The sequence below is a fragment of the Podarcis liolepis genome (genome assembly GCF_965112155.1).
Source record: "Podarcis liolepis genome assembly, chromosome: 7".
Taxonomy (NCBI): Eukaryota; Metazoa; Chordata; class Lepidosauria; order Squamata; family Lacertidae; genus Podarcis; species Podarcis liolepis.
The window spans coordinates 2762043-2774431 of NC_139561.1; the positions used below are offsets into that span (position 1 = coordinate 2762043).

Here is a 12389-nt window from a genome sequence, read left to right on the forward strand (position 1 = left end):
GGAACTATGTCCTGCTCTAGTAATTTGGATCGGGAGATTCCCATAGCCGTAATTTTCAGTTGTAAATTTTTTACCCATGGGCTCTGGAAATCATCTCTCCACATACATTGTATCAAGTACAAGTTTGGGAGATTGTGCCATAGAGATAACCAGTGACAAAGTATGTGCTTCCACAGAGCGTTTTCCAGGGATACAGTATTAAGTTCCATGCGTAACGCTGTATTACTTACACAGTTGGGCAGTTTCAATATCCCTCTTAAAAACTGATTTTGAATAACCTCTAGGTGAGATAGATTGACAAAAGTCCCCCAAATTGAGATGGCATAGGCAATTGTCGGGATCACCTTGGCCTTGAAGACTTTCAACGCCGATGGGATGTGAAGGGCCCCGTCGGTGAAGAAGAATCGCAAGATCGCCAAGGAGATAGCTTTGGCTCTATTTGTAACATAGGCTACATGGGCCTTCCATCTAAGGTTATGTTGTAACCAAACTCCCAAGTATTGGAATCTATAGACTTGTTCGATGACTCTCCCATCAATTCTCCAACTGTGGAGTTTCCGGCTCTTTGAGAAAATTAGGATCTTAGATTTTCCATAATTAATTGTAAGGGAATTTGAATATGATCCAAAAAAATTTAAGGCCCTCCTGAGACCTACTCTAGAAAAAGAAAGGATGACTGCGTCATCCGCATATAGTAACAAAGGGCAGCGATAAAGTGCTAGGCGGGGTGCATGAATCCTTTCTTGAGCCTCTATTACGGGAGTCCTCATGTCGCTTATGAACAAATTGAACAGGAATGGAGCCAGTATACAGCCCTGTCGGACACCTCTGTTAATGGGAATTGAATTGGTGAGATCACCCTCCGGGGTGAATCTCACTCTGGCCGCTGAGTTCTCATGGAGTTTGATTATTAGCCAGAGAAGCCTTCTGTCGATGCCCCAGCGGGAGAGTTTTTCCCAGAGGATGCTCCTGGGGATACTATCGAATGCTGCCTTTAGGTCAATGAATGCCACACAGAGTTGGCCACCCTTTGGGGTGGAATATTTCCAGGCAAGATGCTGTAAAATTAGAATATGATTAATTGTTGACTGTTTGGGGCGGAATCCAGCTTGTTGGGGCCCAATTAATTTTTTCTCTTCGGCCCATTGGTTAAGTCTGTTCAACAGGAAGCGGGCATACAGTTTCCCCACTATTGAGAGCAGACTGATATTTCTGTAATTCCCCGGGTCATCTGGTGAGCCCTTTTTGTGGATTGGAACGATAACAGCGTCCTTCCATACTTCCAGGATCTTTCCAGAGTTGTTAACGGCATTGAAGATGGTCGCCAGAACTTTGGCCCACCAGTCCGCGTGGTATTTTATAGCTTCTGCCGGGATCAGGTCTGGCCCAGGCGCTTTCCCTGTTTTGAGTTTAACAATCAAGTCATGGATGTCTTCCGGATCGGTGGGGGGCCAGAGGGGAAGCTGATCTTGAAATTCATCTCTTGTGTTAGCAATACAGTCAGTTGTGGCAAAGTAATTTTTTAAGTAGGATTCCCAAACTGGGGCAGGAATAATAGTCAAAGGGTATCTTTTAGTTCTTTTATTTACCAGGAGCCAAAATTGTCTGGAGTTCCATGATGATGAGGCTTCTATGATTGCTCGCCATCGATTCACTTGCCATTCCTGCCTGGCTCCCTTTTGAATTTGCTTGTAGGCCGATTTTGCTTGGAAATATTCTTTTGGCAAGACCGTTGCCCCGGAGGCTTTATACTCTTTGTAGATGTTACCAAGAAGTTGTCTAGCCTGTTTAACAAGCACTATTGAACCACAATGCACCTATCTTCCTTTGTGTTAGATTTATTTTATGCGTCGGGACAGAGAAAAAAGACGTTAGATCTTCCGACAGATTCGGGAATAGTCTTAGAGTTTGGTCATAATCATAATAATCCTCGATTAAGCCTGAGTATGTTTGTTTTAGTCCTTGTTGGAAATATGCTGAGTATTTTTGGGCCTGTAGTTCGGACCATTTTACACTTTTGATTTGCACTACTGAGTTCGTAATCAGATGTGTTGGGTGCCTGTCTCCATCTGGGGTCCAGTCTATAGTCATTGTGGCGACCAACGGTAGGTGGTCGCTCAGTTGGATATTTTCGACTTTAAAATGGGAAAATTTGGGGAATATGTCATGAGATACTAACATATAATCCAGGACACTGTTTGCAGAGGAGCTTATGTGTGTAAACTCACCTGGTACGTCCGGCGGGCAGTTCCCGTTTAGAATCACTAAGTTTAGATGTAGTACCAATTGGTAAAGAAGGGTTCCTGCTTCATTTACCCTTTTGTCTTTGGAAAGTCTTTGAGTATGGAGAGAGAGGTCATTAATGAATTCTGGGGTTATCCACCATTTGGCTTTGATTAAAGACTCCCAGTTTGTTGCAATGCGAGCATTGAAGTCCCCTGCTATAACATTGGGTATCTTGGGGTATTTGGAGTGACAAAGAGTGAGATGTTCCTCCAAGATTCCCCATTTATTGTGTAAGTGTGCAATATTGCCTCCAGGAGGAAGATAAACATTTGTTATAACAAGTTCAAAGTTTTTCCCCGTAATCAGGGCTGTAATTGCAATCAATGGATGAAAGCTGTGCGTTAGTTGCAAAGACTGCAATCTATCTTCTTTAGCGTTCCTTGTTACGCTAAATCAAGTTGAGCCATAAAACAGTAGATAATAAAACAGTAAAACAATAAACCATTGGGCTAAAAGCAAAGGAAACAAAATGACAACTAAAATATAAACGTAGGGTCAGAAGATGGCTAAAACCTAATTAAAAGCTTAATTGAAGATGGGAGGTTCTGGCTAGTCTGCTACCTCCGTCGTCATTTTGGCTCCCTCCCCCCAAAGGGACAGTAAATTGTACACAGATGATGGTCCTTGAGAAAGTCGCGCAAAAAACAGCTTAGCCAAGAAAATTTAAACTGAAAACTCAGAAAAATACCAAGATAAGATTGCCTTGGACGGAGAGAGAGATAGGTAAGTTGAAAACTTGCTGGAAAGGCAAAGAAAGCATTTGGAGGATGAAGCTGCTGGTGGCGACTGGAGAGGGACTGCTCAGGGAGACGGCAAGTCCAGGATCCTGTGGGAAAGTGCTTTCTCTGAGGGAAGTTGCTGAGAGTGGCTAGAGTGGTGGATTAGGACCTGGGAGACTAGAGTTCAAATCCTCCCTCTGCCATGAAGCAGCTCTCTATCTCTCAGCCTAACCTACCTCACAGGGTTGTTGTGAGGATCAAATGAGGAAGCAGACGAGAAGATCAACTCCACTAAGCCTTTCCAGCAGAAGCTGCAAGATTACGAAAAGAGATGGGAAAGGGAGCTCCAAAGGTGACTATGGAACAGGCCAGGCAAAATTACCCCTCATGCGTAACGTGGCTCTCTGGTGCTAATACCCAAGGTTTGGGGATTTCATCTTCTTCTTTTTTTGCTACATAGCTCAGGCAACACAAAGCGTTGACTCTCTGCAAAAAACCCTGGATCCTCCAGCACTGAAGGTAATAGGTTTGAAATACGCCCTGTTACCATAAAGGATTCTTCTGTATATGCTCATCTTAAAATGGAGCCCTCAACTCTGGAAGATGTGTCTCCAATGCGTCCTGCAAGTGGAGGATTCCAGTGGAGGTAGAACGAATGCTAGGAGGTTAGAGCTGTACTGAAAGGCCTGGCCTTTCTTCCAGCAGCAATGACCAGATGACAGAATAAATGGGAAACGGACGTCAAAAGGTAACTATGCAACAGGGCAGGCCAAACTATCACGATACGTGATGTGGCTGTGGGAGTAATAAGTCGAAAATCAGGGCCTAGGATTTCATTGACAAATGCGTTAAGGGGGTGGATTCTACTGTATCCCTCAGCGCTCCATGTGCGTCCCTCCCCAAGCGGCGCGCTCGGTGGAAGAGGACGACCACCCCAGATCGAAGGAGGGTACCCTTCTTCGGTCAAGGGTATGCGATAGTTGCGCTCCCCTGCTAGAACCTGCAAACTTTTGGCTAAGCATCTTCCAAGAACACCATTTGAGACATAGTGCATCTTTGCCTTACTTGGATGTGTCTGGAGTCTTGGAAGCTGGACTACCCTACGTTCTCCTACAAATGGACCTTCAGGGGTTTGCAGCTTCGAGCAGGGCAGCACAGCTCTCGTATACCCTTGACTGAAGAAGGGTACACTCCTTCGATCTGGGGTGGTCATCCTCTTCCACCGAGCGCGCAGCTTTCGGAGGGACACACACGGTAACTAGAAAGTCCTCTTGAATTTGAAGAGGCGGTGACAGGCTCCGATACCTCCCAAGTCAAGCCAAAACGCTGCATCACAATGATAGCAGCAATATAGATGGAGACATTCTGCCTGAAGGACATCTAGGTGAGTATCCCTTGCTTGCCTGGGAAGAAAATTAATTTGTATTGTGTTCCTTCTGCAACTTTTTGTGCTAAGACTCTTTCAGGTGGCGGTGACCGAGTCGTCAGAAGAGGCCCTATTCGGTGTCACCACAATGAAGCTCACCTGCAGGTAGGAGAACACTTCTTCTTTTGTTGCAGCTCCTCTTTTCTTCCGGCTTCGCAGAGCTCACTGTACCTGAAGCAGATCTGTTCAGTTGACGAGAAAGAAGATGCAATGTGAGGAAGAGCTCTTGATACATCAAGAAAAAGCCTGCAGTGAGAGTCACCAGCATCAGGACAGTGCTGCTTGAGGTAAATTCACGTTCCACCACCCCGTTGGTTTCTTTTTATTCAGGCAATGTTTTTTGGATTGGTCTCCCGTTTTTCCCATTTTCTTTTCTGGTTTTCTCTTCCCAGTTCTCTCCAAAGATCCTGCAAGGCTCAAATGAAATGAATGCTCTGCCAAAAACAAGACACTATTTTCTGGAGGATTGGTGGAAGGCGGCTGGGGATAAGCTAGTGACTCTAGATCGCAACGCAACAGAAGGAGCTGCCAGACACATGAAGTCACCAACACTCAGATGAAGCCGCCTCTTCCTGCAGAGTCACAGAAGTCACGGTGGACGCATTTTACAAACAAACAAGCAAACCAAGAATCAAAAAACTCTTTCCATGGAATTGGTGTGGTGGGGCTGGGGAGAAACTAGGAACTGTGGATTGCTTTTCACACCCCAAGAGAAGGAACTGCCAGGCGCACCAAGTCACCCTTCAAACAGAGAAACTCAGAAAAATACCAAGATGGAGATGTTAAAGAGAATCCAGAAAAGGAAAAATACTTAACGGGAAAAGCCAAGAGAAAAGGAAGATAAATGAAGGAATATGAAGGGGGAGCTCAAGTTTGATTTACCTTTCAAACTAGTCTTTGGATGAAAAGAAGGAGCACATGGATACGAGGTCTGCTTCAAGCAGAGGGAAATAGAGTAGGGAAAATAGAAGGCCTTTCTTTGACGAGGCAACTAGAGAAGTCATTTGCTGACAAGAAAGTTGGGGTTTTTTGCTGCTGAAGCTAGAAATGTGCATGTGGAGAAAAAAGAAAGAATACAGGGAGAGGACAAAACCACGCCTTCTAATTTGATGTTGGCTCAGGTTGCCTTGGATGGAGAGAGAGATAGGTAAGTTGAAAACTTGCTGGAAAGGCAAAGAAAGCATTTGGAGGATGAAGCTGCTGGTGGCGACTGGAGAGGGACTGCTCAGGGAGACGGCAAGTCCAGGATCCTGTGGGAAAGTGCTTTCTCTGAGGGAAGTTGCTGAGAGTGGCTAGAGTGGTGGATTAGGACCTGGGAGACTAGAGTTCAAATCCTCCCTCTGCCATGAAGCAGCTCTCTATCTCTCAGCCTAACCTACCTCACAGGGTTGTTGTGAGGATCAAATGAGGAAGCAGACGAGAAGATCAACTCCACTAAGCCTTTCCAGCAGAAGCTGCAAGATTACGAAAAGAGATGGGAAAGGGAGCTCCAAAGGTAACTATGGAACAGGCCAGGCAAAATTACCCCTCATGCGTAACGTGGCTCTCTGGTGCTAATACCCAAGGTTTGGGGATTTCATCTTCTTCTTTTTTTGCTACATAGCTCAGGCAACACAAAGCGTTGACTCTCTGCAAAAAACCCTGGATCCTCCAGCACTGAAGGTAATAGGTTTGAAATACGCCCTGTTACCATCAAGGATTCTTCTGTATATGCTCATCTTAAAATGGAGCCCTCAACTCTGGAAGATGTGTCTCCAATGCGTCCTGCAAGTGGAGGATTCCAGTGGAGGTAGAACGAATGCTAGGAGGTTAGAGCTGTACTGAAAGGCCTGGCCTTTCTTCCAGCAGCAATGACCAGATGACAGAATAAATGGGAAACGGACGTCCAAAGGTAACTATGCAACAGGGCAGGCCAAACTATCACGATACGTGATGTGGCTGTGGGAGTAATAAGTCGAAAATCAGGGCCTAGGATTTCATTGACAAATGCGTTAAGGGGGTGGATTCTACTGTATCCCTCAGCGCTCCATGTGCGTCCCTCCCCAAGCGGCGCGCTCGGTGGAAGAGGACGACCACCCCAGATCGAAGGAGGGTACCCTTCTTCGGTCAAGGGTATGCGATAGTTGCGCTCCCCTGCTAGAACCTGCAAACTTTTGGCTAAGCATCTTCCAAGAACACCATTGGAGACATAGTGCATCATTGCCTTACTTGGATGTGTCTGGAGTCTTGGAAGCTGGACTACCCTACGTTCTCCTACAAATGGACCTTCAGGGGTTTGCAGCTTCGAGCAGGGCAGCACAGCTCTCGTATACCCTTGACTGAAGAAGGGTACACTCCTTCGATCTGGGGTGGTCATCCTCTTCCACCGAGCGCGCAGCTTTCGGAGGGACACACACGGTAACTAGAAAGTCCTCTTGAATTTGAAGAGGCGGTGACAGGCTCCGATACCTCCCAAGTCAAGCCAAAACGCTACATCACAATGATAGCAGCAATATAGATGGAGATATTCTGCCTGAGGGACATCTAGGTGAGTATCCCTTGCTTGCCTGGGAAGAAAATTAATTTGTATTGTGTTCCTTCTGCAACTTTTTGTGCTAAGACTCTTTCAGGTGGCGGTGACCGAGTCGTCAGAAGAGGCCCTATTCGGTGTCACCACAATGAAGCTCACCTGCAGGTAGGAGAACACTTCTTCTTTTGTTGCAGCTCCTCTTTTCTTCCGGCTTCGCAGAGCTCACTGTACCTGAAGCAGATGTGTTCAGTTGACGAGAAAGAAGATGCAATGTGAGGAAGAGCTCTTGATACATCAAGAAAAAGCCTGCAGTGAGAGTCACCAGCATCAGGACAGTGCTGCTTGAGGTAAATTCACGTTCCACCACCCCGTTGGTTTCTTTTTATTCAGGCAATGTTTTTTGGATTGGTCTCCCGTTTTTCCCATTTTCTTTTCTGGTTTTCTCTTCCCAGTTCTCTCCAAAGATCCTGCAAGGCTCAAATGAAATGAATGCTCTGCCAAAAACAAGACACTATTTTCTGGAGGACTGGTGGAAGGCGGCTGGGGATAAGCTAGTGACTCTAGATCGCAACGCAACAGAAGGAGCTGCCAGACACATGAAGTCACCAACACTCAGATGAAGCCGCCTCTTCCTGCAGAGTCACAGAAGTCACGGTGGACGCATTTTACAAACAAACAAGCAAACCAAGAATCAAAAAACTCTTTCCATGGAATTGGTGTGGTGGGGCTGGGGAGAAACTAGGAACTGTGGATTGCTTTTCACACCCCAACAGAAGGAACTGCCAGGCGCACCAAGTCACCCTTCAAACAGAGAAACTCAGAAAAATACCAAGATGGAGATGTTAAAGAGAATCCAGAAAACGAAAAATACTTAACGGGAAAAGCCAAGAGAAAAGGAAGATAAATGAAGGAATATGAAGGGGGAGCTCAAGTTTGATTTACCTTTCAAACTAGTCTTTGGATGAAAAGAAGGAGCACATGAATACGAGGTCTGCTTCAAGCAGAGGGAAATTGAGTAGGGAAAATAGAAGGCCTTTCTTTGACGAGGCAACTAGAGAAGTCATTTGCTGACAAGAAAGTTGGGGGTTTTTGCTGCTGAAGCTAGAAATGTGCATGTGGAGAAAAAAGAAAGAATACAGGGAGAGGACAAAACCACGCCTTCTAATTTGATGTTGGCTCAGGTTGCCTTGGACGGAGAGAGAGATAGGTAAGTTGAAAACTTGCTGGAAAGGCAAAGAAAGCATTTGGAAGATGAAGCTGCTGGTGGCGACTGGAGAGGGACTGCTCAGGGAGACGGCAAGTCCAGGATCCTGTGGGAAAGTGCTTTCTCTGGGGGAAGTTGCTGAGAGTGGCTAGAGTGGTGGATTAGGACCTGGGAGACTAGAGTTCAAATCCTCCCTCTGCCATGAAGCAGCTCTCTATCTCTCAGCCTAACCTACCTCACAGGGTTGTTGTGAGGATCAAATGAGGAAGCAGACGAGAAGATCAACTCCACTAAGCCTTTCCAGCAGAAGCTGCAAGATTACGAAAAGAGATGGGAAAGGGAGCTCCAAAGGTAACTATGGAACAGGCCAGGCAAAATTACCCCTCATGCGTAACGTGGCTCTCTGGTGCTAATACCCAAGGTTTGGGGATTTCATCTTCTTCTTTTTTTGCTACATAGCTCAGGCAACACAAAGCGTTGACTCTCTGCAAAAAACCCTGGATCCTCCAGCACTGAAGGTAATAGGTTTGAAATACGCCCTGTTACCATCAAGGATTCTTCTGTATATGCTCATCTTAAAATGGAGCCCTCAACTCTGGAAGATGTGTCTCCAATGCGTCCTGCAAGTGGAGGATTCCAGTGGAGGTAGAACGAATGCTAGGAGGTTAGAGCTGTACTGAAAGGCCTGGCCTTTCTTCCAGCAGCAATGACCAGATGACAGAATAAATGGGAAACGGACGTCAAAAGGTAACTATGCAACAGGGCAGGCCAAACTATCACGATACGTGATGTGGCTGTGGGAGTAATAAGTCGAAAATCAGGGCCTAGGATTTCATTGACAAATGCGTTAAGGGGGTGGATTCTACTGTATCCCTCAGCGCTCCATGTGCGTCCCTCCCCAAGCGGCGCGCTCGGTGGAAGAGGACGACCACCCCAGATCGAAGGAGGGTACCCTTCTTCGGTCAAGGGTATGCGATAGTTGCGCTCCCCTGCTAGAACCCGCAAACTTTTGGCTAAGCATCTTCCAAGAACACCATTTGAGACATAGTGCATCATTGCCTTACTTGGATGTGTCTGGAGTCTTGGAAGCTGGACTACCCTACGTTCTCCTACAAATGGACCTTCAGGGGTTTGCAGCTTCGAGCAGGGCAGCACAGCTCTCGTATACCCTTGACTGAAGAAGGGTACACTCCTTCGATCTGGGGTGGTCATCCTCTTCCACCGAGCGCGCAGCTTTCGGAGGGACACACACGGTAACTAGAAAGTCCTCTTGAATTTGAAGAGGCGGTGACAGGCTCCGATACCTCCCAAGTCAAGCCAAAACGCTACATCACAATGATAGCAGCAATATAGATGGAGACATTCTGCCTGAGGGACATCTAGGTGAGTATCCCTTGCTTGCCTGGGAAGAAAATTAATTTGTATTGTGTTCCTTCTGCAACTTTTTGTGCTAAGACTCTTTCAGGTGGCGGTGACCGAGTCGTCAGAAGAGGCCCTATTCGGTGTCACCACAATGAAGCTCACCTGCAGGTAGGAGAACACTTCTTCTTTTGTTGCAGCTCCTCTTTTCTTCCGGCTTCGCAGAGCTCACTGTACCTGAAGCAGATCTGTTCAGTTGACGAGAAAGAAGATGCAATGTGAGGAAGAGCTCTTGATACATCAAGAAAAAGCCTGCAGTGAGAGTCACCAGCATCAGGACAGTGCTGCTTGAGGTAAATTCACGTTCCACCACCCCGTTGGTTTCTTTTTATTCAGGCAATGTTTTTTGGATTGGTCTCCCGTTTTTCCCATTTTCTTTTCTGGTTTTCTCTTCCCAGTTCTCTCCAAAGATCCTGCAAGGCTCAAATGAAATGAATGCTCTGCCAAAAACAAGACACTATTTTCTGGAGGATTGGTGGAAGGCGGCTGGGGATAAGCTAGTGACTCTAGATCGCAACGCAACAGAAGGAGCTGCCAGACACATGAAGTCACCAACACTCAGATGAAGCCGCCTCTTCCTGCAGAGTCACAGAAGTCACGGTGGACGCATTTTACAAACAAACAAGCAAACCAAGAATCAAAAAACTCTTTCCATGGAATTGGTGTGGTGGGGCTGGGGAGAAACTAGGAACTGTGGATTGCTTTTCACACCCCAAGAGAAGGAACTGCCAGGCGCACCAAGTCACCCTTCAAACAGAGAAACTCAGAAAAATACCAAGATGGAGATGTTAAAGAGAATCCAGAAAACGAAAAATACTTAACGGGAAAAGCCAAGAGAAAAGGAAGATAAATGAAGGAATATGAAGGGGGAGCTCAAGTTTGATTTACCTTTCAAACTAGTCTTTGGATGAAAAGAAGGAGCACATGGATACGAGGTCTGCTTCAAGCAGAGGGAAATTGAGTAGGGAAAATAGAAGGCCTTTCTTTGACGAGGCAACTAGAGAAGTCATTTGCTGACAAGAAAGTTGGGGTTTTTTGCTGCTGAAGCTAGAAATGTGCATGTGGAGAAAAAAGAAAGAATACAGGGAGAGGACAAAACCACGCCTTCTAATTTGATGTTGGCTCAGGTTGCCTTGGACGGAGAGAGAGATAGGTAAGTTGAAAACTTGCTGGAAAGGCAAAGAAAGCATTTGGAGGATGAAGCTGCTGGTGGCGACTGGAGAGGGACTGCTCAGGGAGACGGCAAGTCCAGGATCCTGTGGGAAAGTGCTTTCTCTGGGGGAAGTTGCTGAGAGTGGCTAGAGTGGTGGATTAGTACCTGGGAGACTAGAGTTCAAATCCTCCCTCTGCCATGAAGCAGCTCTCTATCTCTCAGCCTAACCTACCTCACAGGGTTGTTGTGAGGATCAAATGAGGAAGCAGACGAGAAGATCAACTCCACTAAGCCTTTCCAGCAGAAGCTGCAAGATTACGAAAAGAGATGGGAAAGGGAGCTCCAAAGGTAACTATGGAACAGGCCAGGCAAAATTACCCCTCATGCGTAACGTGGCTCTCTGGTGCTAATACCCAAGGTTTGGGGATTTCATCTTCTTCTTTTTTTGCTACATAGCTCAGGCAACACAAAGCGTTGACTCTCTGCAAAAAACCCTGGATCCTCCAGCACTGAAGGTAATAGGTTTGAAATACGCCCTGTTACCATAAAGGATTCTTCTGTATATGCTCATCTTAAAATGGAGCCCTCAACTCTGGAAGATGTGTCTCCAATGCGTCCTGCAAGTGGAGGATTCCAGTGGAGGTAGAACGAATGCTAGGAGGTTAGAGCTGTACTGAAAGGCCTGGCCTTTCTTCCAGCAGCAATGACCAGATGACAGAATAAATGGGAAACGGACGTCAAAAGGTAACTATGCAACAGGGCAGGCCAAACTATCACGATACGTGATGTGGCTGTGGGAGTAATAAGTCGAAAATCAGGGCCTAGGATTTCATTGACAAATGCGTTAAGGGGGTGGATTCTACTGTATCCCTCAGCGCTCCATGTGCGTCCCTCCCCAAGCGGCGCGCTCGGTGGAAGAGGACGACCACCCCAGATCGAAGGAGGGTACCCTTCTTCGGTCAAGGGTATGCGATAGTTGCGCTCCCCTGCTAGAACCCGCAAACTTTTGGCTAAGCATCTTCCAAGAACACCATTTGAGACATAGTGCATCATTGCCTTACTTGGATGTGTCTGGAGTCTTGGAAGCTGGACTACCCTACGTTCTCCTACAAATGGACCTTCAGGGGTTTGCAGCTTCGAGCAGGGCAGCACAGCTCTCGTATACCCTTGACTGAAGAAGGGTACACTCCTTCGATCTGGGGTGGTCATCCTCTTCCACCGAGCGCGCAGCTTTCGGAGGGACACACACGGTAACTAGAAAGTCCTCTTGAATTTGAAGAGGCGGTGACAGGCTCCGATACCTCCCAAGTCAAGCCAAAACGCTACATCACAATGATAGCAGCAATATAGATGGAGACATTCTGCCTGAAGGACATCTAGGTGAGTATCCCTTGCTTGCCTGGGAAGAAAATTAATTTGTATTGTGTTCCTTCTGCAACTTTTTGTGCTAAGACTCTTTCAGGTGGCGGTGACCGAGTCGTCAGAAGAGGCCCTATTCGGTGTCACCACAATGAAGCTCACCTGCAGGTAGGAGAACACTTCTTCTTTTGTTGCAGCTCCTCTTTTCTTCCGGCTTCGCAGAGCTCACTGTACCTGAAGCAGATCTGTTCAGTTGACGAGAAAGAAGATGCAATGTGAGGAAGAGCTCTTGATACATCAAGAAAAAGCCTGCA

General features: G+C 46.6%; 2 protein-coding genes across 3 annotated transcripts in view; one reads left to right on the top strand and one right to left on the bottom strand.

Moving 5' to 3' along the window:
- The window catches only part of FER1L5 (fer-1 like family member 5), a 122521-nt gene extending 115394 nt beyond the window's left edge, over positions 1-7127 (bottom strand). Inside the window, exons 1-2 of the mRNA XM_083514092.1 lie at positions 7100-7127; positions 4531-4613 (exon numbers count right to left, since the gene is read on the bottom strand). The gene's annotated coding sequence lies outside the window, so the exon portion shown is untranslated. The remainder of the gene's footprint in view (positions 1-4530; positions 4614-7099) is intronic.
- The window catches only part of LOC310711880 (neuropeptide FF receptor 1-like), a 71346-nt gene that overhangs the window by 2392 nt on the left and 56565 nt on the right, over positions 1-12389 (top strand). The window lies entirely within an intron of this gene.